Source organism: Cimex lectularius, unplaced genomic scaffold, assembly GCF_000648675.2.
Source record: "Cimex lectularius strain Harlan isolate CLEC.00 unplaced genomic scaffold, Clec_2.1 scaffold54, whole genome shotgun sequence".
NCBI lineage: Eukaryota > Metazoa > Arthropoda > Insecta > Hemiptera > Cimicidae > Cimex > Cimex lectularius.
The window spans coordinates 59804-86890 of NW_019392704.1; the positions used below are offsets into that span (position 1 = coordinate 59804).

Here is a 27087-nt window from a genome sequence, read left to right on the forward strand (position 1 = left end):
GCGGCCTATACTATATTTTTTTCTCTGTGGGTCACGGTTTGATATGTATTTTAAATTATGAACTAAGCCAATATTTTGGCTAATAATTGAACTCCATTGCAAACTTTAATTTTTTTAAGCATATAACATTTCATCTAATGGGTAAACATCGAATTAAGCATACATTTTCAACTTCTTACAGTTAAGCATACATATATTACGAGAAGGCGAAGACCAAAACAACGTGGGGAAAAGGCCAAAATGATCAAAAAAGATCAAACTATAGGTTAATCACAACTGATAATCTAGCCATTTAAATTTCTTAAGATCATCAAGAAAACCTCAGATCTATCTAGAGCTAAGATTTTTTTTAAGCCGTTTCTCATCGTCTTTGAAAAAGGGCTGATTTTTGTAAAAATATTATTTGTGTTGGTTGGCCTAATAAAGTAGTATAGAATAGTCTTGCCGAACCGCAGCTTCCCGTTGTTAGTAACATTTCATACATAACTTTTTTATAAACAAAGCTTTCTGTTTATGAATTAGTGCTACGATTATTAAAACTAAATTTTAATTTAAAATCTTTTACTATCTCTTATTAATTCGTGAATCAATACAAGTTTATATAATTGCCGATTTAATTAGACAACAACCTTCCAAATTATAATTGTATGTTAGAAAGCAGGATACTTAGGGCCAGATTAAACACAACGGAATATTTTATAACAAAAATGAAACCTTAATCAGGGTAAAATATAATCAAATATAAACTGTATCATATATTATATATTTATATAATTTTTATTTATTTTATAATATTCATTTTACATTTTTGATATTTTTTAACTTTATTATACTTGAATTTTTGGATGCCTCAAAATGGTGAATAATCGTTAATATATCTTTTAGATTCATTTTCCTGATGATGGAAGTATTCTTCGAAAGCGCGACGAAGAAACTGAATATTTTCTTTCCAATTTGTTTTTTAATGTATTAACAAAATAACAATTTAAAAGAAAGTCGTTTCTTATAATTTTCGTGTGATCCTAGCACAAGTCAAACGGTCCGATGTCACCTTGAATATCGCAATTGATCCGTTCGTGACTAGAAGTCTGTTTCGAAGGAAAAGGTTTTCGCCAAGTCCATCGTCCAAAATTACACGGCAAGGGGTAGAATTAATGTTTGGATAATGACCGGGAAGCAGTTATACAGGTGTAAGCCGGTGGCCAGTTCGACTGCCAACTGGTAGATATCGGAACAAAAGGTTTAGAACAACAGGTGACATCGCGTGAGATATGATTTCCAATAGTCAAATCATAACTATCACTTTCACGAGGCAACTCATCGATATTGTAGATAATTAAAATTTAAAAGATACTAGTGGAATTTTCAATAATGATAATTCTCATATTTAGATTTGTATATTGTGTGTGTATGTGTGAGTAGGCGCGCATGTTTGGAAAGATTTTAGATTATCATGTAATGGGATTTTGTATGAACTGCGCAACCTTATTCCTCAAAATATGTTTTTGATACCATTATAGAAAATATCACTGGCCATCTGCAAATCGTTTAAAATAAAAATGTTTTGCGTTTTACAAGTCATAACTTTTTGTAAAACTAAAAATGATTATGCAAAACGAAAAGTATTAGCTAGTTCAAAATTTTTGACTTCACCTAGTAACAAGTACCTTCGTAGTATTATTTCACCGTGAAAAGAATTTTTCATCGGACTCACAGCGAGAACAGGCGGACCAAAAATCAGCTTTGAATGACACTCCACAGTTCATCGACTCATAGACCAACTAGTGTAATTACATAAAAAGTGTGCTAGTTTGAAGGTTGATCTACGAGTGAATGAACTCACAGTGTGGTTCGTTAAGTTTTAATCAGTTCCAAATTCATAGAGTTTATATGAATGAGTAATTCCACAAATTTACCCTATAAAAAGACAATTTTTTAAATAGAACTTTTAAATTCAAATAGTCTCTTCAATTATGCACATGCTGTTTTATTTTCCAAATTATTTTTTACCAACTGAGAATATGATAGGCATACTAGATAGTTGGTTGCTTATGAACTCATTGTCCAACAAGTGAGGATTTGGTGTTAATAAATCTTTATAGAATTCTCCCAATAGAAAATTGAAAATAAAACATTCCCTATCGTTTCCAGTTGCTGTTTGTAGATGGAATCGACCACACGCTGGGAAGTGGGTTCGGTTTTTGTGTACCTGAGACGTGTTTAATATTAACGACTATTGGCCGTCAATACGAATTGACACGGATGGCTTATGATGCCGAACCACCCGCGGAGCTGTATGTCACCCAGGAAGAAAATAGGGCTATTTGCATCCTTCGACTTTTTCCATCATCTCCTGCCTTCCAATCTCGAAAACCGTTTACAGGGCGTCAATAATTTTTCAGCACGGCCCCCTGGCTGTCACACGCTCCCGATCAAATCGGTACCCGTCGTCCCGATCCGGCCGGGGCACGAAGTGGTTCAAGTTGTGACAGACCGTCCACCGTTCCTCCACTGGCTATCAGTGACGTGGTACAGTTGGCAACAGGTAGATAAGGAATGAAGTCGGGAACCGGACGTCCGGTATCACGACCCAGGAAGTTCCGTCATATCCGGAGTCTGCTGATTACATCCCAACACCCACTTCCTTTTACACCCCGATTTGGGTGGTGCCCTAATCAGTGCATGCTAAACTACCTCGCCTTCCCGATGTTGAAAAGGACATCAAGGCGTAATGCATAAATTACCGTTAAACGTTCTTGCAACTGCAGCAGGACACTTTCTGTCGGAATTGTCTAACCCTAGCAAGAGATTTTACTGTCCTTTATATCTTTACATCCGCATTTGTTTTGAAAAATTCCACACATTGATCATCCCCTGCGTTAGACTACCCTCACGTTTTATACATTTCGAGCAAGAGTGTGATAAATTTTACGCATTGCATACTCATACCATTACTCTTAAACAGAATCATACTTACATTGTATCCCTTGATATAACTACCCTTAATTTATGTGCACGACGATGAAATCTCTACTTTACTGAATACATTCTTAGACCTATTACATTATCAAACTATGGTTTATCAACCTGCAGACTTCATCAAGAAATATCACAATTTATTATTTATTTACAAATAAAAATTGTACAATAGTTAATAATTGAAGGGTGCAACTATATTTGGCAGCAAACAGATAGCGTGTCACTCTATATGAGAATCGTGCATGAGCACGACAAGGAGTGTCTGGGTCCCCTGTTTCTAGAGTAATGAGAGGTTTGAGTAATTAGCGTGTGTTGAAAGTAAATGTATTTATTGGCGTGAATATTTTCAGTGAAGTGTCAGGGAGAAAACGAGTATGTAAATAGGAAAGAACGTATGGCATGATGATATTTAGGAACTGCATGCGTTGAGTACTGAAAAGACCTAACTGTTGAAAGCAACCGGAGCCCAACCTCGGTTGCTGGACGGATAAGACCGAGGTCTCACACCGGACTGCAAACATCCAGGGTGATTCTCGAGGCCTAACAGGTTATTTATTGTAAATTACAAAACATGGAATTGCCGATGGACTGCGATAAGTTTTAAGAACAACTCTGTACATAGGCTGTGTAAAATAAAAGTTGTGTTTGGGTCGTCTGAACAGGCGCGCAGAGTGCATCTTCTTGGTCGCTATAGCCTTACTCGTCGTTATGTTGGTAGTTTCTCTTGTACCTGGTCGAAGTATAAATTTACCTTGGTATGCATATTGTAGGCGATTAGGATATTTATTTTTCTATAAATATGGGTAACATGTACAGTCACCATGCATATATCTATGACAATATTCATTGACCATCATAAAAGTACTACTTGTATATTGATTTCAAAAACGTTAGTTTTATCTGGATCGTAAAATATTGCAAAAACCTGACCTTAAGTTTTAAGTTTTAGGGGTTTCACTTATTGTGGAACTACATTGGAAAAAGATACAGTTTTATATAAAATAGTGAACCTACACAAAATAAAGATTAAAAAAAGAAAGATAATAAAAACGAAAAACTGAATTAAAACGACATGCAACAACAATTGAACGTAAAATTCGGCGCCTGAGGCTGCAAGAAACATCAGTAAGGCGTTGGGAACTTAGCAAACCAACGGCGAATGGTAGGTTTATTTATACTCTTTTTTTTTTCTTCTTTTTCGGAACACCTCCAACTTTAATTGACAACGATGTCCTGAAGCTTCAGGTGGAAGAAAACCACTATCAAATAGTCAGAGGACTCACAGCACAAATAAATGCAAGCGCAGACAATTAAGGAACATAGCAAAAGTCAAAAGGCTTGATCTATGAGTCCCTCATGAGATAACTGAGCGACAGTGGTTAAAGCGCCTTGATACATGCGTTTCGATGCTTGCCAGGCAATAAAACCGAGCCTTTCCTTGAAAGAATAATAGCTTGTAATGACAAATGGATGGCATATGACAATCAGCGTCGGTCCGGGGATTGAACATCGACGAAAGACCAGGGCACATGCGAAAACCAAATTTACACCCAAAAAATTGATGGTGATCGTATGATGGTCCATGGCTGGATTCACTACTCCTTTTTGCCTAGAGGTGAGACCATTGCCTCTACATTGTACTGCAAGGGAATTAACGAATGCCGCCCCATTCAGGAAGGATCGAGAAACCAAAAAAGAAATTTAACGACTAAATTACAGATGCATTCGACTGTCAAACATTTGTGATTGCCAATTTAGATCATATTTTCAAGGTTCGACTCTATCATCCATCACAATAAATTTTTAATTTATATGCAAAAAAGGAAAGACAGTTTAATCGTTAAGATGTTATATTTACAAGAAGAACAACACAGACGGCGAGAACAGGCGGATAAGTGCAAACATTTGTTTTCAAGCCTAATCAACAAAATTGTAAAACACTTTTGAGGAATTGTTAAATGGTGAATCAACTACCTGAAAGTAAATTTTACATGCAAACTATTATAATATTTTCGAAGATAGTCAAGCGAGTCTAAACCTTGGGTGGTTTTGAAATCGAAGCTCTTACTGTACGTACCTGTCTGTAAACCTCTTATCCCTTTTTACCTCTGGCGCGTATGCATCCCCTGGGTGAAATGTGCAGTGATCTCACTCTCACTTTTTTCAACAGAGAAAAGGATTACCGTGGAAAAAATACCTGAATTATAAGAAAGTTCTTAGCATCTTGTATTGTAAATTCGGTACCTAACAATCGTACGAGATTATTATCCAAATTAAAAACCAAATTTCACTAGCCTGGCCAAGCGATCTAAGCTTGTTGTCGTACAAACTTTGAAATTTTTGAAAACTAATTTAACAAAAATACGTAATTTCAAAAAAAAAGAAACAAGTCCCTTAAAACACAACCCATCAATAACCAACACTCAACGGAACACATTCGTAAATCTTACACTAACGATGCAAATCTTCTATCAAAAGAACCAAAACACATCATAAATACACGAAACGTAACATAATACAAGCCGTAATAGACGCAGAAACAGCCAGGAACGTAACAACCCACGGACACACAAGAACAAGATACCTCCAAGCTGATGGATTAAAATATAAAGAAAAACTACAAACAATTGCTTGATATATTAAAACAACATATTGCTCATATTTTCACAAAAATTTATATATAAACATTTAGAATAATAGGTCATAATATAAATAACTACCAGTCCAATTTACGTGTGTGATTAATTTTACAATTGTTTTTCGATGAATTTTCAGGAATAATTTATATAAAAACATCTCATAACTCCAATAAATAAGAGTAGTTTTGCTATTATCCTTATTATACTATTAAATAGAATTAATAAACTTATTAGTCGTTTATGCTTATTTAATTTTGATTGAAATTATGCAAATTTGTATTTTTTTATAGTTAGACTAGTTCTTGTGAAAAAGGAAGAAAATTATATGAAAACAAGATGTGTAGGCGGTGTCGGTGACCGCAACGGTTAGGCGTTGACTCGGCGCTCATCACTGTAAGGTAAAGGTCCCGAGTTCGAATCCAGCGGCCCTGCATTCGAACCCGACATATTTACAAATGTTTTTTTTTTCTCAAAAACACCGGCACCCCGATGGTTGATATGATCTCTGCTGTTGCGAACTGAAACGAAAAAAATCAATATTATTGTCAGGTTCACCACACATTTTTGGGTATATATATTTTCATTTGCAATTTCTCAGTTTTCTTTTAGTATGCTTATTCCTCATTTCCATTTTTACTTTATTAAAAAGTGTTCTGACTCTAAACATTGGTATATTTTCGCTTGATGTTTGCCGCTTGAGAAAGGCTAAAAAATTATTTTATTTTTACATTAAGAAAAAGAAAGTTGAAAATCGCTGAAGAGATTAAATAAGATTAAGCGATTATTCAAAGCAAGGAAATATTGTCTTTAGACTATTAATATAAAATTAGATGACATGGTTGATTTGTACATAATCGCCTTTCACGATTGCTTTTATCTAACAAATCTCAGCTGAAAATGACAATTTTCCAAAATTTTTAAATTATTAAAAATTAATATTCTTAACAATTATTTCATTCATTCAGAAACAACGAAACAAAATTTCTAAACGAATGTAATATTTATCCTTTCATCATATTTTATTATAACAGTAATACGTGTTGAGTTATTTTAATGTCAAAAAATTGTTGACTTTGAAGAATTTTTGATCTTAAAAAAATAATATTGAAATAAAAATACTACCTGACTTTGTGTATAGCTAAATAGGAAAAAGTGTAGGCGAGTGGCAAGGGAAAGGGAAAGTTGTGGGTTATGAATTTCCGATCTAATGGAAGCTTAAGAGATTGTGTTTTTCTTTTATTTCTCGTCTGCATTGTCCAGCGAGTCGAGGTTTTTTTCAAAAATGACCCACTCGCCGAATACCTGCTTCTTTAAAATAACGGTCGACTCAAGTTCATGGAACGACGATGAGACGTCCTTTAGGTGACATTAACTGATCATCAGCCAGGTTTTAAATGGCCGGGAAAAGGCTAGGAGGGGAAAAACAGCCTTGTGGATTAACGGAAAATATACTGGCTGAAAAAGTGTCAACTCACAAGTCGGGATTTGTGAAAATTTGGTAATCTCTTTGGCACTAAACAACGACCCGCCCTTGGCGCCAGTAGTAGTGCTTAAACTTCCTTCAACAGACGGCAAATCCGCTACCAATCTCAGTGGTGCAAAATAATAACGAATAAACGAAAATATATATTATAGGAAGTGGGAAATTTTCCTGTAATGCAGGGATGCATAAAAACCAAAAAAATGATTCAATAGTTGAACGAAGGTTTATCAAATTGCTCTTAGGTAACTGCTTCCAAACCATCATGATTTTAAAATATTAATATTAATATTAATAAATATTAATAAAAATATTAGTAAGGAGATATGAAATGTCTTTTGTAAGAAAAAAAGTTGTATTGCCGCGCATATGTTAAAGACAACTTGAAACGTGTTTACACAGTGGATTTTGAAACATGGAAAAAGATTTTCAACTCACTATTCATTGCAGCAATAATTTCGATCGAGACCGAAATCTAGATATGACAACCAAACTATCCAAAAACTGCAAAATAGAGCGAAATATTGGGATTAAAGAAAAACATAAATTTATTGGTTATAATAATGAAAAGTAACTTTAACAGACATTGACGTGTAAATTGGGAATTAAAGTGTATATGGTAATAAACTAATGATCAATAAAAAAGTAGTTAAAACTTAAAATGAACCAAAAAAAAAGAAATTTTTACCGCCAAAGACGATTATATCAAAGAATAACCACTATATTGCATAAATAACATGCTTGCCCGGTGTGAGAATTGGAATTTTATGTAATACATATGGATAATAAAAATAAATAATTCATCTGTTATCAGGTTTTAACCAAAAAGAGTACGAAATGAAAATTATTAATATAATTGTACTTAAACGATAATAAAATAAGAAAATTTTGAAAATTTAATGTGGAAATTTTATTCACCAATCTAAAAATAGTTCAAACATAAAACTGTAAACTTGAAGAGGATATTTAGGAAGAAAATACAAATAAAACAGGATTTGTCAACTATAACTGGAATAAAGTGGAATTTGAACTGTTTATTGACAATTTTTTTTTCCAAATCATTGATACATTAATAATTAAAAAAGTATAAAGCAGGATGCGTGAGTAAGAAGACAGGTTTTGGTTGAACAACTGCAAACGAAGGTGAAACAATATGTCAATTAGTGAAGGCTTTGGATTATTAATGTGTTAAATTTTTGAATTAACGTAAATATAAATGTAAGCGTTTTGGAAAGGGAAACTTTTTTAAGACGAGTTCCTTCCTGGTTTTCATGATTCGTATATTCATTCTGATGAATTTGTTTATATGTATGCATAGGCGCAGAATATATTCGATATGATATGGAAAAAGATACTTTTTCGGAAAAAGCGGACTTGTCACAAAAACTCTCCGTTAACTATGATTTTTTCATTGAATCATTTTAAAAATCTTTGTTAAATTTTTCTAAAGAATGAGTTATTTCCTGAACCCTCTCATTCCAATTAATAGCACAAAATAATACACATTGGAAGATATTTGAAACATTTCAGAAATGCACTACGCAGTGATACAAATTCCTAGAGGTTGGCAAATTTGACAAAACTGCGGAATTTAATAAGCTTTAGAATGGGTGTGCTTGGTAGGATCGGTACATTCTATTTTCCAGGTGTATGGTAGATAAAAAAAAGGAATATCGATCTTTTAAGCGAAGGAGAATATTTGATTAGTATTGATGATAAAAGTTTTTATTTCACAGAAAAAATTATTTATCAACTTAATAGAAATAAAAATTGACTTAAACGAATGAAAACAATTTATGTAAAAAGAAGAACAAAGAAATTTTCTCGGCGGAGTGCAGTAGAAAACTTAAATTTACTATGTACTATCGCCCAATTCTATTTTTTTAAATCTCGCAGTGGACCACCCTTTCATAAGTGGTGGGTTTTACTTCCGTTTCTTCCTATTTTTCTTGTTTATTGGGACGTTTTGTGAAGAAACCCAAAGACACATATTCTCATGAGTCTAAACGTCTTGATGTGACTCTCCAGGATATCTAAATTTGCACCAGGTTGAATTGTGTTTAAATAAACTTCATCCAGAAAATCTTAATAGTCGACGTTATCTGAGAAAATTGTTGCAAAGCGTTGAAGCACGTGAAACAATTAATTTACTATAAATTTAAATTATATATAAAAAATTGGTTTTTCGTTGAAAAAGTTGGAGAAGATGCTGGAAAATTGGTTTTTGCGAATAACTTAAAAACCATTGCTTCACATGAACAACCATTTGCACCTTTGAATTCAGCGTCAAAAGCCTTTTAAAAAAGTACAATATTTTCAAACTTTTTGGTTCAAAAGATACTAGACAAAAAATGAAAGTTTACGTATTTCGAATTTTTTTACCCCCGTCACATTAAAAATACATTGGATCCGTAACTGATAAACTCATCTCGTTTGTTCTTGATTATTTTCAAAAATAAACTTCTTGGGGCAGTGTAAGTTTGAGTTCGACGTGTTTCAATATAAGAAATACAAATGAGAAGATCATTAGAATTCGTTTGATGAATTGTTTTTAAAAATTAATAAATAGTAAGCTGTGTGGTCCAAAATAATGTTAGAATCGTCATGGAGTATTTTATAGGTTTTTTTTTTTGTAAAGCATTGTTCCTACGGCGTTTGGCTTGGCGAGCCGGGTCTGAAGTTTGGCCTTTCCCATGTTTTGTTTGGTAATGCGCCGACATCATGAATTATTTCTGATGATTTTTGTTAAATATACATTTCTTTAAGTTATTTTAAATTAATAAAAAATAATCCTGTTAAGAAAAGTTGAGCTTGAATCAGGCGAGTTCAGGGAGAATGTATAGTGAATTACCATAAACAGAGTGACCATATTTTAAAATTTCTTACCTACTTCGCGTTTTTTTGGTTCAACTTTATGGCCTGCCAGTTATTAAAGGGTAAACGCCGCCCTTAAAAGTAAAGGCTTTTTCTTTTATTACTACGCTTTGGCCCACAAGGTATTTGGGGTTAGCCTAATCCCTTAAGAAGAATTTTTCATTTTTTCCTTCAAATTAAACTGTACAGTTAAGGTGAAAAGAGTATTAAACAGGTAAAATCCAACTTTTTTTATTTACTAATTTTTTTTCCAAAAACGAAACGCGAGTTTTAAAAATTGCAGAAAACTCCTGCCGCGGCGATGTCTGATGATACTTCCGGTAAATCACGGGACATGTTGCATTTCCTCCCTTCTGCTAACTATCCGAGTGCGTGCCTGACGGCAATTGCCTCCATACGTCTTACCATCAATCACATTGATTCGAGCGTCGCGTGGAGATTATCGTGGCCTCTCTTTTTATAGAGGGAAGGACCCCCATCGGCGAAACTTTTACCAGGAATAGGTAAATTCAACATCATCATACAAAATTTGGTCTCAGTAAAACGAAATTATCATCCTTAGAAGTTAATGGGAAAATCATCTATAGCCCTAGCTCAGCGTGACTCCCTGAATCGTGATACACTGATGACGGGAGTAGGATGTGTGTAAATGTTTACACAGCAGGTGTGTCTGAATCAACACTCAAAAGTGTTACTTGTTCCACCTTGCTATTCTTCCGGACACAAACCCATCATATAACGTACTCACGAAAATTCTTGTTTCACCTTATAATCAGTAATAAATTAATGACTGGTCAATTAAAAGCTTTAAAAGAATTTTAAAGCCAGTCAATTACCTGTGTGGTATGTCTGTATATTCATACTTCAAATATAAAAACATGTATTCACAATACATATATAATAATAAAAACCCCATAAAATACACTAAATTACCAAACATTTGAATTGAAAAATGAAAGAAACACAAGCCTCAATAATACTGAAAATCCCATATTTATAGAATTAGAAAAAAATTATTTCTTCACGAACCAAAAAAATATTAAATTGGCGCAAAAAATGTTTTTAATTAAAATAAAATAATACTCGTAGAATTTGGAAATAATTTATTAACTGAACCCGAACTGATGCCTAAAATGGATTTGATAATACAAAACCAGCGAGAATAGACAGATCAAATAACCAAAGGAATTAACCTCAATCTATAAAACAATGAATATACTTTATTAGTCAAGCAGCCAAAATTGGATACAAATGTAAAAATAAACAAAAATATAAGGCTATTTTGATATTTACCCTCTTCAAAATGTGGTCGCCCGACAATGAATGAAATGACTATTCATTAAGAAGACGAAACAAAAGAAGTCCAATGTCACAAGTGCCAATTTCTTTGTAGCCGAACAATTAATAACGTATTTGCCATTCTCGTATTTAAATCAGATAGAATAATTGGTATTTTATTTTGTAAGAGTATTTTTTTTATTTGCGTTTATCTCCGTCACTACAATCAATCTCGAAGCAATCTGAAACCTTCCTATCAATATTCAGTCCACTCTGGTGGGAATAAATTTATTTATATTTTTTGTAATAAACTTCTAGCATACAAGCCCTTTTCACAAGACAACTCATCAAATATGTATTTTTATTATTAAAATTTGGTTGAAGATTATCATTTATTTTTGTTATATACATAATGGTTGTTCCCATATTCCAATTAAAACTTTGATGTGTGTGTGTAGAGAGAGAGAGAGAGAGAGAGAGAGAGAGAGAGAGAGAGAGAGAGAGGGAGAGAGAGTGAAAGAGAAAAATAGTAAGAAAGAAGAAGAAAAAGAAAGAGAGAGAGTGAGTGAGAGAGGTAGAAAGAAAAGTAGTGAGAAAAAGGAATAAAAGAGAGAGAGAGAGAGAGAGAGAGAGAGAGAGAGAGAGAGAGAGAGAGCGAGAGAGAAATAAAAAATATTGAGAAAGAGGACGAAAGAAAGAGAGAGAGAAAAAGGAAGTGAGTGAAAGAAAAATAGTGAGAAAGAGAGAGACAGAAAGAAAAATGAAACTTTCACCTAACGTCTATCTATCCACCTATTATCTATCTATTTATCCCTAAATCTATCTATATGCGTCCATATGTACATGTAAAACAATTTTCGAACCTAAACATTACCAACTAGTGAAAATATGTAAGAACATTTTTCAAACCTGTATCACATCATCGAATGTCGTAAGATAGTAAGGATAAATAAATAATCTCCTTTCACTCAACCCTTTAAAATCTGTTTGTTCCTTGAGTGCGTAGAGAAACAAAGAAGGTCAACGTAGAAACTAAATCTCTCGAACTTGTAGAAAAAGTGGTTTGAAGTAACCCCAAAGGCGTGCAATTAACAAATTTATATAAAAAATAAATATTTGTAATTTGGACGTTAGGGATCGTTTTTGTAGAATATCTTCAAATCTTCAATAGGGTTGGTTTTGACATATGGTCTTGTTCAGTGTGTACAATGTACTTCACTTACTTTATGACTATAAAAACAAATGACATAAATAGTTAATATTATTATTAATTAAATGACCAACTAATACGTACACACAGTATTTTTATCATTTTCTTATATGTTACAGAACTATGTTGAAAGTAACGAGACATGATCAATACATTAATAAAATAACGAATTTGACTTGACTTACTTTTGCGTCAAATGATTTTATATTTAAGAAAGACAGTTTTTCTACTTCCCTAGTATGAATCTTCTCAATTTTTAATAAATTAACAAAAATAACCGTAGTAGTACCAAAGTAAAAGACATGTGGAAACATACGTTTAAATCACTGCTGTGAATCATGATAAAGGTGATTACACAATCGCGATTTCACATTATTTTCTTCTACCTGTTGTGAAATATTAATACGCCCTGTGTTAAATGGGTGGTTGCGTGTCGAGGGGCGGTTGTCGGCAAACTGCGATGATCTATCTAGTGTAGTCGCTATCTCCCTGAGGCTATCACGCTCCCACATAAACGACAAAATGCACGAAGAGGATTTGTTTGTCGCTTAATATCCGATTTTTGGATTAATGTGATAACATAACTAATTGCATTAAAAGTGTGGGTATTTATAAATCTGTCCAAATACGGTAAGATAATTTTGTTTTCATAGCGATAAGAAACATTTTTATTTTGGTTAGTCGATTGATGGAAAAACATCAGTCTCGACCGCCTATCCTCGCTGATGTCTTCAGACAAATCCCGAAGTGGTCTCGGAACGAATTGTGATTAACATTGCATGCATTTTGACAATAAAATTTTTTTAAACACAAACAATATTAACTTATTTTACATTAGTTAAATATAAACTAACGTCCATTCCCTTTTTTATATTACGACTTGGCTTATCCACTTCGTTAAAGCCTACACAAAATCATTGTTTTTGTAAATGCGAAATTTTCTCGGTGCGCCAAACTTTATTAATAATTGCCCTTTTTAAATCCATTATATTTAGAGGTCTATTGGCCAAATTATTTCTTTCAGTAATTTAATATTTTTATTTAAGGTTTTGATTGAAATGAAAAAACCAGTGCCACGAGCGGGATTCGACCCCACGACCTTCGGCTAAATACGCCGCTGCTCCACCACTTCAATGTCCATTTCTTTTCGCATATTAAAGAAAGACATTAATACTCCTCAACGGTCTTAAATAAACAATAAACTGTGTGGCCGACAGGATTAGGCTCGGGTCGAAAGCTTTTAAAAAAACAGCTTACGCAGGATAATTTGAGCAGTTTGGGGTAAAGTAGTTGTGTTCATAATACTAAGATGATGAACATCACTTTAACACAAATTGATCTATCAATTACCGGAGTGTCCATCCGTTGTCTTCTGCTTTGGCAAATATAGGGTGCTAGTGTTTTCACATGGAATATAGAATAGAAAAAACAAGAAAACAAACAAAATATTTGCTGTATAAAAAAATGAAATATAAATAAAGTTTAAAAATAAAGACGAATAAACGGAAAATAATTATTCAAACAGATCTATCGTACGTATCGCACACCCCAAAAAATGTGGCACAAAATTATAAAAACCGGATTATTTAGTTTTTTGAAGTATTCGAGTGTGTGATGCTACAGGAAAAATGACACAACTGTTAATGCTGACTATTGTTCTGGCTCTTTAGATTTCACTTACAAATGCGGGAAGCATGAATGCTAATCTTCATAGTTGTAGGTCAAAAAGTTACAGAAAATTAAAATATTGTAAATACTGAATTAGCACAATTATATTTTATTCGAAAAAATTATAATAGTCCTTAATTGAATCTAACATCTTTCCCAGTTCTTATGTTGTAACTGAAGCAAAGAACTACGAAAAGTACGAGAAACCAGGAGGCTGAAGTGCATGCCAAACCCTTATCCCCATCTTCATCGCCTTTCATGAAATTCAGTAGAAGGGAGGGGGAGAGAGAGAGAGAGAGAGAGAGAGAGAGAGAGAGAGAGAGAGAGAGAATGAGAGAGGTAGCAAAAACAACAAAACACAGGAACAAATGTGTGGTGAATAGTGACCGTTAATCGATAATAATTCAGAAATCGTGAGATGCGGTCTGGTGTGATCTCTCTCCTTCAGAGTACTTGGACATCGCCAACAATGAGAAGAAACTCGCATCGGCTATCAACCAGAGAACTTTTTTGCTGAAATGCAGACTACACAAGGCCCTGAAGATGATCTCAATAAAGATCGAAACGTTGGCACGATAAAGAAAATGTTTTTCTGAAACCTACATCACACCAGACCGCATCTCACGATTTCTGAATAAATAACACGAACAAATTTTATCTTTACTTTCTTTAAGAAACTGCCTCCGTTTGGATCTTTGTTAGATTGTCGGTCTGTTGGATGTTATCAGCGTAAAACCGATTTTCATGGACACGTATTTTACAAGTTTAAAAAAATGCTTAATTTTTTTAAAAATTCAGGATGACTTCACCAGTTACCGTTAATGTCCAAGATTTGAGTCAGAAGTAATACAACATATAAAAACCCCACATTAGCCAGGTTTTTTGAAAAATAATGTAATTTAAAATGAACTAAAATAGGACTCAATGAATTGTTTTTCCTCCTAATAGTGGATAGTAAAACTATATACAAATATGGGGACCGCGATAGCCGAGTGGTTAGCATGAGAGACTCTCACGCCGCGGTCGTGGGTTCGATTCCCACCGTTGCCCCTGGCCCTTTTTTCACAATAACCCCCCCCCAAATTTGAACACACATATACGAATTGTCACATGGCTAATATGCATAGTTCATAACGCAAAAAAAAAAAAAAAATACAAATATGCTAAATCTTTCTTATTGCACCCAACGTAACGTCTATAGACTAATCAATCTAGATCAACCTCACTGGTGACTTCCAAGTAAATCATTTATCATACAGAACACATGCAATTGTTAATTCTTTAACTTTTAGTCAGACATGTCGAAATTTAGGTCAAGAGGGCTCGCAACTGGGCCATGTGATGAACCGACTCTGACATGCTTTCCATTTTAATACGTGAAAGCAAAAATCCCCCTGTTTATATATTATCACGCTTAATAGAACCGAACCCCAACCTTGACGTATAGGCAAAAAATGTTGTTTGGTCGCTCATTGACACATTGGGTATATTATGCAGAACAATGGGACCCGCAAATAGGCGAAAGTGAAGTTTAAACGAAATAAGTAATTCTAGTTATTTTACATTGTAGAACTCTGTTTATCTAGAAAATTTTTATTTAAAAAAGTTAATATAGCTGTAAAATTATCATATAACATGATTACGGGGTACAAAGTTACAAAAAATTACAAAAAGAACTGTACGTATTTTCATTCGTAATTAATTAATTCGATAACTACCCAAGATTTATTGTAACAATTTAACGATCTCACTGAATATCAGAAACAGCTTCGAAGAGACCAGTAGAAGCACGAAGTATATATGGACGAAATTTTTTTTGTGTACATTAGTACATTTTAAAGATGAATAATATGTACAAAAATTCAATATAAAATCGATCATTTGGGGTCCGATACGCTTAGTTTTATTTTTATGCTCTAATAATAAGAAAAATAGTTTCTGTCGGTTTTGAACAGCATTTATTAAAAACGCAAAGTGTGTGCGGACCTGAAGTTATCAACGGCAAGTTAGCAACTTGTTATATTTTTCCTAACAATTTTTATGCATGTATTTGCATTTCTACTAAAATCATTGGATTTTAGATGTACAAAATGATAACAAAAACTTTTTTTAAATATTGGAATAAATCCACAAATTTTTATAAATGCAACTTAGAAAATGATTAAGTGACGTGATCACTAATGAAGAAGATATATCAATATGGACGTGGTACTACAGATTTTAATGATTTTTTTTTTTTGGTGATACTAGGTTGAAAAATATTTGACTTGTAACCAAGCATTCTTGTCAATGAACTCTAGGAACCGAAGAAAAAATTTTCTAATTATTTACATATGTGTGGTGATTTCAGAATAATTATTTACATATTTAATTTTTAATATACATAGTTGTCTTCATTTTTTGTGCGGGTGTTTCGGGTTTATTGAGTATCACCCGTTATTATTTGTTTTAAACTAGGATAAGAAAATATTATGCAAATCATATTAAATGAAATTTGACATGTAAAAGTTACATAAAAAACTTTGCCGGTAAAGTAGTCCAAAAAACATTTTTATTTAAAGAAAAATCGGTTACGTTTAAGCACTCTTTAAAACCCTTAAATGAGAATTTTCATTACAAAATTTTTTTTTCAGGAAGTGCCACTATTTTTTCGCCGATATCGGGTGTTCCACTTAAAAATTTTTATCAACTCTGGATTTTATCCAAATACATCGTATTACAACTATGAAAAAGCTTATTATTCCTTATTTCAGCCTTCTTTTTGACAAGGTTTTGATTTTGTGTGAAGTGAGAAAAATAATAAAAACTCCTCAAACATTTTATTTTATACCTCCAATATACGAAGACCATCGTTATGCCATTATGGGTAGTTTATATTGTCCAAAAAGCATAAAGGTTTCCTGCAGATAGGTTAAATCGTTCTAAAGATATCACCTTTTTGCACGAATTAAATCGGACGTATTTAAAAAGCTAAAATTTTGAGGATAAAATTATTCTAAATTTTTTTAAAATTTGTATTCAGTGTCTTTTGTGGGTGCAGAAAAACGAATATCAACTGTTTTTTGTTAAACATTAATTCCAAAATTATCATCATTTTCATGATTTTCAAAAAACATTGGATGCTTTCGGAAGGCTTGGTGGATTTTCTAAAAGTTTTACCTGCTGACGAGCAAATTTGTATTTATTGAAATACAATACATAAATACTTCCTGACCGAGCAACGGGACCTAGTAGGCCAAAATATCTTTTAGCAGGAAACAAAGTAAATAGGTATTTTTTGCACCATACAAATTACAAGGGAATATGGAGCCAATCATAATTGCTTGACACGTTTTTAATATTTTTCAACTTAGTTTCACACAAAAAATCAATTAAAATCCGAGATCCCAAGTTCGTAGTCATTATCTAATGAATCTGGGTTTTTTAACATATTGACATATATGTTCCAATTTCAAGTTCAGTACAGTGTACTTTTAACATATCTATCTCTCTCATTCTTAAAAATCCGAGACATATTTTGGAGTTCATACTGCATAGACAACAATGCGATAAATTGAACTGACAGTTAATTCCAGTCTTGTTTACAAACGTATTTGCTTTCAATAATAACATGTGAATTAAAAAGAATGGGCCTTTGTTTGGTTTGCACGGTTACTTTTCACTCTGTTCAACACTTTCCAATTGTTCGAAGATATTAATTTGTTCTCGTTTATATTACATTTTAATATATTCTGTGGGATTAGAGTATTGGATATTTAGACTTTTTTCTCTCTTCACTCTCGTTCAAATTAAAATTGTCGTGTATAATCTCATTGACATATTTCGATAATTCGATCGTTTGTTTATTTAGGTTGAAGATTTTTTTCGTATTTTATTTGAGCGTTGACTTTTAGTAAACGTTAAAATATTTGTAGTTGAGCGTGCAGATATCTATTAGCAGAGAAAGTTTGCTCGATGTGTCATAATAGAAGCATGTCATGCCGTGGTTCTTTCCGGAGAACATGTAGGCATGCCACTTTAAGAATGGTTCTCGGGCAAAGTAGCGAATTTTTGGGTCCCCTATTCCATCTTTTAGAGCCATGGTTTTTTTTATTCTTTATATATCTGATGTGTTTTGTCCGATTGTGTGAATGAGTAGATGGTGAAATTAGCGTCACCATCTATGGTGGAATATTTGTGAAAGTACGTCATCGACCCTAATTTAGAGTGGCTTGTTACTATTGCGTGTGGGCAGATACTCAACAGACTAACCAGAATGATTGCAATGTATAGGTGTGAATGTATTTATTTGTGCAATTGTACATATGTGTTAGTTTAGATTATATTATAATTTGCAAGCTTTTGGGCTGAAATGACCTAGCTGTCAAAGGTCCTTGGTGAGGAAGCGATGATCAGAGCATCGGGCTCAAGTGGATACTAACGGCCCAACCGGCATAACGGGGAAGATGAACTCCCCTGAAGTATACTCGGGAAGTATACTCTACGGGGTGAAGGACCACGTAATAGTTGGGATAAAGTGAGCTGTATAATGTACATTCTATGTTTCCTTTATTATTCAAAAATCCAGAAACAAATGAATTTTAAAAAAGTACCATTTAATAATCATACCTTTGTCATTACGGTCCGTTTAACCACTCTGTTTTCGTAGGTCTTGTCGTTATTTTCATGTAAGAAAAATTTTATAGTTTGTTAGCAGGTTTATTGGCTAATACTATTTCATCATTGGAAAGACAAATAATAGAGAAATTGTGTGGACCGTTGCTGCCCTTGGCCCGGGCCGAAAATCTAGTTTTGGAACAGGTCTAATTTATGTACGTGTGAGAATCTGAACCTCGGGGGCGTCGCATAGCGTGCGCGAAACGAAGGAAACAAGGGCTTCCGGTCCGCGCATTCCCATGCACAAGCATTCATGAATGCGTCCGTATACACCTGGATCGGCCGCCCACACACCTGCTCATGCCGATTAGGAAGAGGAGGCTGGCCCTATTCCATCCCAACCCTTTCGTAACTGATTTGAATTTCAAGGGCTTGGGGGTCGGACCGGTTTCGATTTTTATTGAGGGCAGATTTTCCGGACTGCATCTGCCCATATTCAGGATTATTAAGTTTCAATTTGGATCACCGGGCGCCATGGGCAAACATGCACGTGCCATCAAAACAGAAAATTTAAAACTTTAAACTTAAACACCAAATACCAAATTTTTACCATCAAAAAGTTAAAGATTTTTTATAAACGTCGAGCTTATTAAACAAAAATCTAATTAATTCGTCATTACAATGATTACTGGCTCAATTTAGAATTTGTTATCTACCCGTTGCCGATAAATGGCAACGTGATAAGTGTTTTGATTAATTATTGTTGATAAGGATTCATTTTGGAATCATTGGCCACCTATCAGTTTTTCTCATGCTTGACTTTTTCTAACTGGAAATTGTAATTGATTCTTGCCAAAATTTTCCGCTGATTATTACTTTGGAACAAAAATACTACAAAATACTTATCACAAACCAGGTTAGTTCATCTTGTTAAAATATTTCAAACCATATGTATTTTTAACGTTGTATTTTTTTAATTTTTTTTACGAGGTTCGCAACAGCAGTGGTCATATAAACCCTCAGGGTGCCGATGTTATTGAAAAAAAAGCCCATTTGTAAGTATGTCGGGTTCGGATGGAGGGCCGCTGGATTCGATCCCGGGACCTTTACCTAACAGTGTTGAGCGCCGTGTCAACCGGGCACCGACGACCCCAACGTTGTATTATGATCAGATCGTGATGAACGAGATAGATATTCATGTTTTATCAAAAATTATTTAATTGTAGAAAATTCACAAAAAAAAAAAATCATTTAGTGGTTGAATAAACTTAGTTTGGGGGCGTCGGTGGCCGCAACGGTTTAGGCGTTGACAGGGCGCTAATCAATGCATGATAAAAGGTCCCGGGTTCGAATGCAGGGCCGCGACATACTTACAAATAGTTTTTTTTTCAAACCGGCACGCTGAGGATTATAAAAAATGAACCTAGTTAAATTTAATTTTTTTTAAACATTCTATCTCTAAATACTTTTCCGGTGTTTTAGTGAATTTTCTTTCAAACCATCATAATTAGATATTTTTTAAAGTCATCATGAGGGGGGATATATTCTCGAAAGCTTGACAATGAAACTGAATTTTTTTTCCAAATTCGCATAATGTCTGAGTTTTTGAAAAAATGAAGTAGAAGATAAATCTCGTTATTTTTTATTTAAATTATGAATTATTTAAACCTTGTTTTTACTCATTGTGCAAATTAATCTTATACTTTAATTGTTCTTAAAAAATTTCTCCTAGATATTGTTCAAATTTTTTCGTGCAAACCCTAAAGATCACCTTTCTCTATATGTTGTATTATGTATATAATGTGTGGTGATTAGTGACCGTTAGTCGATGATTATTCGGCAATTGTGAGGTGCGGTCTGGTGTGATGTAGGATTCAGAAAAACATTTTCTTTATCGTGCCAACGTTTCGATCTTCATTGAGATCATTCGTCAACGCCTCGGATATACAAACATTGTTTAAATTTAACAAATACATGTAGGATGTGGAAAAAAGTGAATTTATAAAATACAAAAAAATATTTTTTATATTCAATCAAAGTATTTCTACTCACTCAAAGTGTTTGTAAATCCCAGGCCCTGAAGATGATCTCAATAAAGATCGAAACGTTGGCACGATTAAGAAAATGTTTTTTTTTTTCTGAAACGTACATCACACCAGACCGCACCTCACGAATTCCGAATAATTATGTATATAAAGCACAAATATACACGAAATATATTTTAATATAATTTACTACGCCCAAATATACATTACACAATACTATAGACTATGCGATTGTAATACTGGCTAGAAGAGAAATTATTTTGTTTTCCCTGTATTTGCTTTGAGTAAAGAGGCTTATTTAGAAAATGTTGGAATGTAGACAAAAAATTCTTCTTTCTTTTATTTATCTTTACATAAATGCTGGAAATACCAATAAAATAGAAATGATACTAATTCATTTAGAAAATTCCATAACTGAGAATTGTGTGGTGTTTAGTGACCGTTAGTTAATGAGGCATTCTCAACATGACACAAAATAATGACACATCTACACAGTAACCAAACACTTTGACCCCTGACGATGATCTCAATAAAGATCGAAACGTTGGTACGATAAAGAAAATGTTTTTCTAAAACCCACGTCACACCAGACCGGATCTCACGATCTCCAACTAATCAGAGAATTGTGCACAACACCTTTACACTTGCATTTTCGGTTCCATATTTTACGCTTTTCAATCCACCTAATATTTGCTGGTTTCAAGGTCGGAAAAAAACAACAACGAACGTGTAATGTAATTGCTCGACCGTTAACTAGACCATAGTGGGCTAGCTATGGACGTGAGGATTACGAACTGATTTCTCGGTTGTTGAAAAACTATCCGGGAACACGGTCCGCTGGTCCTGGCACGGGCCTTACCAACTTTTTACACCAGAAATTTAAATTATTTATGAACATTCTTACGACGTTTTCCACTTGACCGAGCCTTTTCTATAAACTGATACATTAATTATCAAAGATGACAGTTTAACTTGAATATACTGTAGTTTCAATTACAAAACATTGATTTACTAATATAATAATCTCATGCTAATCTAAACACTATTTAACAACTTAAAAAAAAACAATCTTAAGCCCATATGAAATATGGCTTTTCCAATCATAAATAGTTTACTAGCTCACATTGCCGTTATTAACGCGCGGGTATGCAAGAGTTGTACCACGCCGTGGAAGCTTTTGCTGTTATCGGCAAGCCAAAGATTTATACTTGACGTATTTGTTTTCGGTTATAACACCGGGAGTAATAAACAAGAGGATTAATGCCAATCATAAACGATGACAGTATTTTACGAGCTATAAGTCGGGAGGAGCGGCGAAAACCATTAACTATCGTCCATCCCTCCAACGTCGTTTGTGTAATTAATTTATTTTATGCCCCTGGGCTAAAAATCGGTTTGTTTTACCGACTCGCGCAAATCACTCGGACAGCGTTGTAAGTTAATAACAAAGTAATACTGGCTCGATGGAAAATTCCACGCGAACTACGATAATAGCTTCAGCTTTTAATTACTTTTGGATATAATCAATGGAGTATAAACGAAAACAAAAATTCAGAACTATTAATGTAAAAAACGAACCCTAATAAATAAGAAATCGTTAGTCTGTGAAATTAATTTTGGTGATTTCTGTAATAAGTCAAATCTTACAAAGGGAGAATATAGACATGGTATCATAGACTTCAGTGAAACTTTTCTTTTGTTTATAGTTAGTAATAAAAAATTATTGTTTAAAACCAGTTCGGATTTTTTAAGCACTTGTTAAAATTATTTAATATGAGTTTTCCAGGAATAAAAAATATACATTTTAGGGCGTCATCAGCAAGGTGCATTTTTTCCTGACGTCCAGTGTTCTACTTAAATTTCATAACTCCTCCGGAATCTATCCACGGTAAATCAGTGAAAATCTGCATTTGTTTAGTTTGAAACACTGTCAACCACCTGGTTTTTGTGTCAGTATAAGTTTGGTAAGTAAGGATAAAATCAACAAAAGCTCCCCAAATGCTTTATTTTTATGACCATTTCTTATTCTTTATGTTGGCCAGGTTTACGTAAGGTACAGGTTTAAATGTAGGGTACAGGTTCTAAACCCTTTTAACTCTCATTTGTATTGCTGGATTCGTTTCAAAGCTATCACTACTTTGGGGAAAATTGGAATTCAGGTTTGTTAATTAAAATGAGTAAATAAAATTAAAAACAAAAATTGTAGTTGATTTTCGCGGTGAAAGTATAGACTTAAAGTTCTATCTTGATTATTTTTTTAATTAACCTGCTTTCCTACGTTACTCGGTCACAAAATAATTATGTATTATTATTAATAATTATTGTATTTCAATAGATAGCTCGAATTTCCCTTTCGTGTTTTTCTACAATCACAAAAATAGTGATAACTATGACAATAACTTGTAATTAATGAAATCATGTAATGTCGTAATATTTATTCAGGCCCTGATGATGGTCTTGTAAAAGCCGAAAGCTTGGCAAGTGATCACAGAGTCTACTTCTTTCTCTACATGAACTCTACACCCGTCGTGGTCGATTTCTTCTTCATCTATATATTGATATACTTTAAAAAAACATTTTGAAATTGTGAGTTTTTGATATGTTGTTTGTCTTTCTTTCAGAAGCTTCTGGCATGTCACGATGACGCAATTGGAAAAGCTTTCATTTCTTTCGTCGTGATATAACTAAACGAAATTTTCCTGTGGGACTTTTTTACAAGTACACACTAGGTAAGTATTACATCATATTTATACGCGTATTAAATATTTCCACTGACTCTAATTGATTCAATTAGAACTTTTACAATACTAATTGAATTTTTTTGTAGTTTTATTTAAAAAAGAACTTTAATTCAACTTATAATTTAATTAGAAGTCATAAAATTAGAAATGTTCGTTGGTTACGATACAAAATATGTTTTACGTATAATACTCGACAATACAACTTTTTAATGTTTTAGGCATAGGCAAAAGCTAAAAAAAAATCCTAAAGTAATCAAATATAATGTTTTGTGTTTTTTTTCGCTTTTGCCAAGCCCCCCCCCCAAAAAAAAAATTCAAAAACGTCAGCTTATCATATTTTTATCTGATTATTGATTACATGAAACAATGTATAATTTTCTTCTCTTGAGCATTTTTTACATTATTTATTAAAGTTTTTGAAGATTCAGTTAAACAATGAAGTACGGCGCTCAACGGATGGCTAACGACTTGCGTTCTTACCAATGGATTTGTACCCTGATATTTTAGCCAATTTAACTAGTTTTTAATATATGTTTCTCTACCTTTGTTGTGCATATTCTTCAAGTGTGTCGTGTTAAGTGACAGTTAGCCAATGAATATTTGGAGATCGTGAGGTGCGGTCTGGTGTGAGGTAGGTTTTAGAAAAAACATTTTCTTTATTATGCCAACGTTTCGACCTTTATTGAGATCACCTTCAGGGCGTGGATTTATAAACATTGTTTAAATTTTACAAATAATGTAGGATGTGAAAATGAGAATGTATTTGTAAAATTTAAACAATGTTTATAAATCCCAGGCCCTGAAGATGATCTCAATGAAGGTCGAAACGTTGGCATGATAAAGAAAATGTTTTTCTGAAACCTACGTCACACCAGACCGCAACTCACGATCTCCAAATAATCATATTCTTCAATGTTATTTTATACCGTATAAACCCTAAAAATAAATCCTTGTCTCTCGTATTTTGTTGTATCTATTAAACTATCGTCATACGTTGCTTACATCGTTACTCGTTAATTACAGCATTCATATTTTAATGTAAACCAAATTAAACAAGATCAGAAATTTAAAGTTTTAATAAAAATTATTTAATTGTGATGGTTTAAAAAACATTCACCGAAACATTGGACAATTATTTACTGATTGATTCAAATTTAATTAACAGTCAATCTGGTTTTGCTCTCAATAACGCGTATTACCTCCTATGCCCTCGCGGAGAGCCTCAAGTCTCGTAGGATTACGAATAAATAAGCGATCAGATTAGTTAGGGATGGTTAGAGTTCGTCTTGGTTATGGTTCGATTTGATGCTGTTCAACGCTTGTTGGAGGCGAATGATGTCTAACCCTTCTCTTTATCATATACCGTAAGTGTTCTGTAAGATTTATGTAAGTGCTGTAATCTCTACATCCCCCAAGTAATGGGTGACAGCACGAACTTCATGCGGTCGAGCATTATCATGCATTAACACGAAGTTGTCCCAATAAGTGGAGCGAATGGGACCTCAGCTTCCTGAAGAACTTCCTCAATGTACCTTAATGCAGTCAATGATCTATTCTCTATATTCGGTACGGGCGTGAAGGTTGGTTCCATCCCATACCGTAACTGACTCTTTGAAAAGGCTGTGACTCTCGCGTGAAGGAAAGCGTTCCCCAAGTCTTTTCCTAGTCATCAGACTGCCACAAATCAAACCGGCAATCATTTGTGAAAAGAAAAACCCCCCATTGTTCCCATGCTGATTTACGAATGACTACGCTAATCGATGCCTCTCCAGTAGTAGAGAACTTAATGCAGGACTTCCAGAGACTAGGCTACTTTTTGAAAAAGTTTTTGTTCAAATTGTATTAAAATGTTGCATAGAAAGAAAGAGACATCCATCATGTTACTTAAACACATGTTCATGGTCTACTAAGACAGTAAGTGGTCGTAATCTCAAACTAGTATCACCAAAAAAGGTTTCATGGCTTTAGGTAGTACTGTTGCCACAAGCAAAAATTTTGAATTTTCTTCCAGACTATTCATATGAACAAATAATCAAATTGTATTACCTCAAGTACTAAAAGGTTTTTAAAGATGATTAATAATTTTAATTTAGTAATCAAGCATTGATGACATTATGAATATAATAAATTTTTTCGATAGGAACCCTCGGGTTGTCGTTGTTTTTGAAAACTTGTCAAGTACACGGAAACTTGTAACTGTTAAGCTATGTTGACTCTCTAAAACCATTTAAAAGTAGGTTTATTATCCTCTAAAGTAAAGAAAAAGCTTTTATTTATGTTTAATAAGCGTTTATTATTTTTTCGTATTTTTTAAAAGTTAAAAGTACATTGTTTTGTCTCGTGTATTATACACGACAAATTGCAAGTCTTAAGACTCATAATTTTACCGGTAAGAGTACGTTTCGTGCGCAAAACTTAGTCCTATATATACTGTAGGCTAAATTTTAAACAATTTTTATGTAGGTTTCGGATGATAAAGTGGGAAGTAAAAATGACGTACTTTACGAGTTGTGCATGAGATAGAGAGGATGAGGTCGGTCGGGTAAGGCAGACATCGCCGGCCATAAAAACCTCACCTAATTCTTTCTCGCCGTCAGAGTCTTTCATGAGGGAATTTATGTAGCCCTTGCCGGACTTCCTCTTGGACCCTGGGGATCTTCCGGTCCGTCTCTTCCGCGCGGTTCCGGTAGAAGGAGACCATTCGCGCTCTCCTCTGGGGATATATTTTCATCTCTCCATCTCTGGCTCTTGATAACAATACCGGGAGGAGAAGGGCCGAGCCTCACGGCGTGTTATGTTTTTTGTATGATTAAGCACGGATTTTGGACACGAAATCGTCTAATTTCGAGACAAGATTACCGGAAAGCGGACAGTCGAATCACAAAGGCCCTAAGTGGATTTTTGTCGCGAGTTAAACTCGAAACGTTTTTCCGGGTCACTCGTTGGCAATTTGCTACCCAGGGTCAAAAGAGGGAACGCCAAAGCTTTTCGATCCGTAAACAAATCTGTTTATAATACTATTAGAACCTCAAAAGAGAACAAACGTTAAATTATGACCGCATATGTGACCCCGTATGTGGCTAGAATTAATTTCGGTCTCTCGAAGGGCTGGTTCCAAGAACAATCCCACAGTTGTAAAATCAATGCAAGCAAATATATTAAAAGTTATCGTGACAAAATCATTTTCATTTCCACAATTACGGCAACGTTCGCGATCATCGCAGATTTATTATTTGCCTCATAACCTGTAATTCAGTATGTTTTTACTCTCTCTCTCTCCCTCTCTCAATCTCTCTCTCTCTCTCTACCCTCTCTCTCTCTCTCTCCATCTCTCTGTCTCTAAATCTCTCTATCCTCCCTCAATCTCTCTCTCTCTCTCCCTCTCTCTCTCCATCTCTCTGTCTCTAAATCTCTCTATCCTCCCTCAATCTCTCTCTCTCTCTCTCCATCTCTCTGTCTCTAAATCTCTCTATCCTCCCTCAATCTCTCTCTCTCTCTCTACCCTCTCTCTCTCCATCTCTCTGTCTCTAAATCTCTCTATCCTCCCTCAATCTCTCTCTCCCTCTCTCAATCTCTC

At 33.9% G+C, this 27087-nt stretch overlaps 1 long non-coding RNA gene across 1 annotated transcript in view; it reads left to right on the forward strand.

Moving 5' to 3' along the window:
• The window catches only part of LOC112126680, a 102882-nt gene that overhangs the window by 52240 nt on the left and 23555 nt on the right, over positions 1 to 27087 (forward strand). The window contains exon 3 of the long non-coding RNA XR_002910137.1: positions 23391 to 23498. This is a non-coding gene — a long non-coding RNA (uncharacterized LOC112126680). The remainder of the gene's footprint in view (positions 1 to 23390; positions 23499 to 27087) is intronic.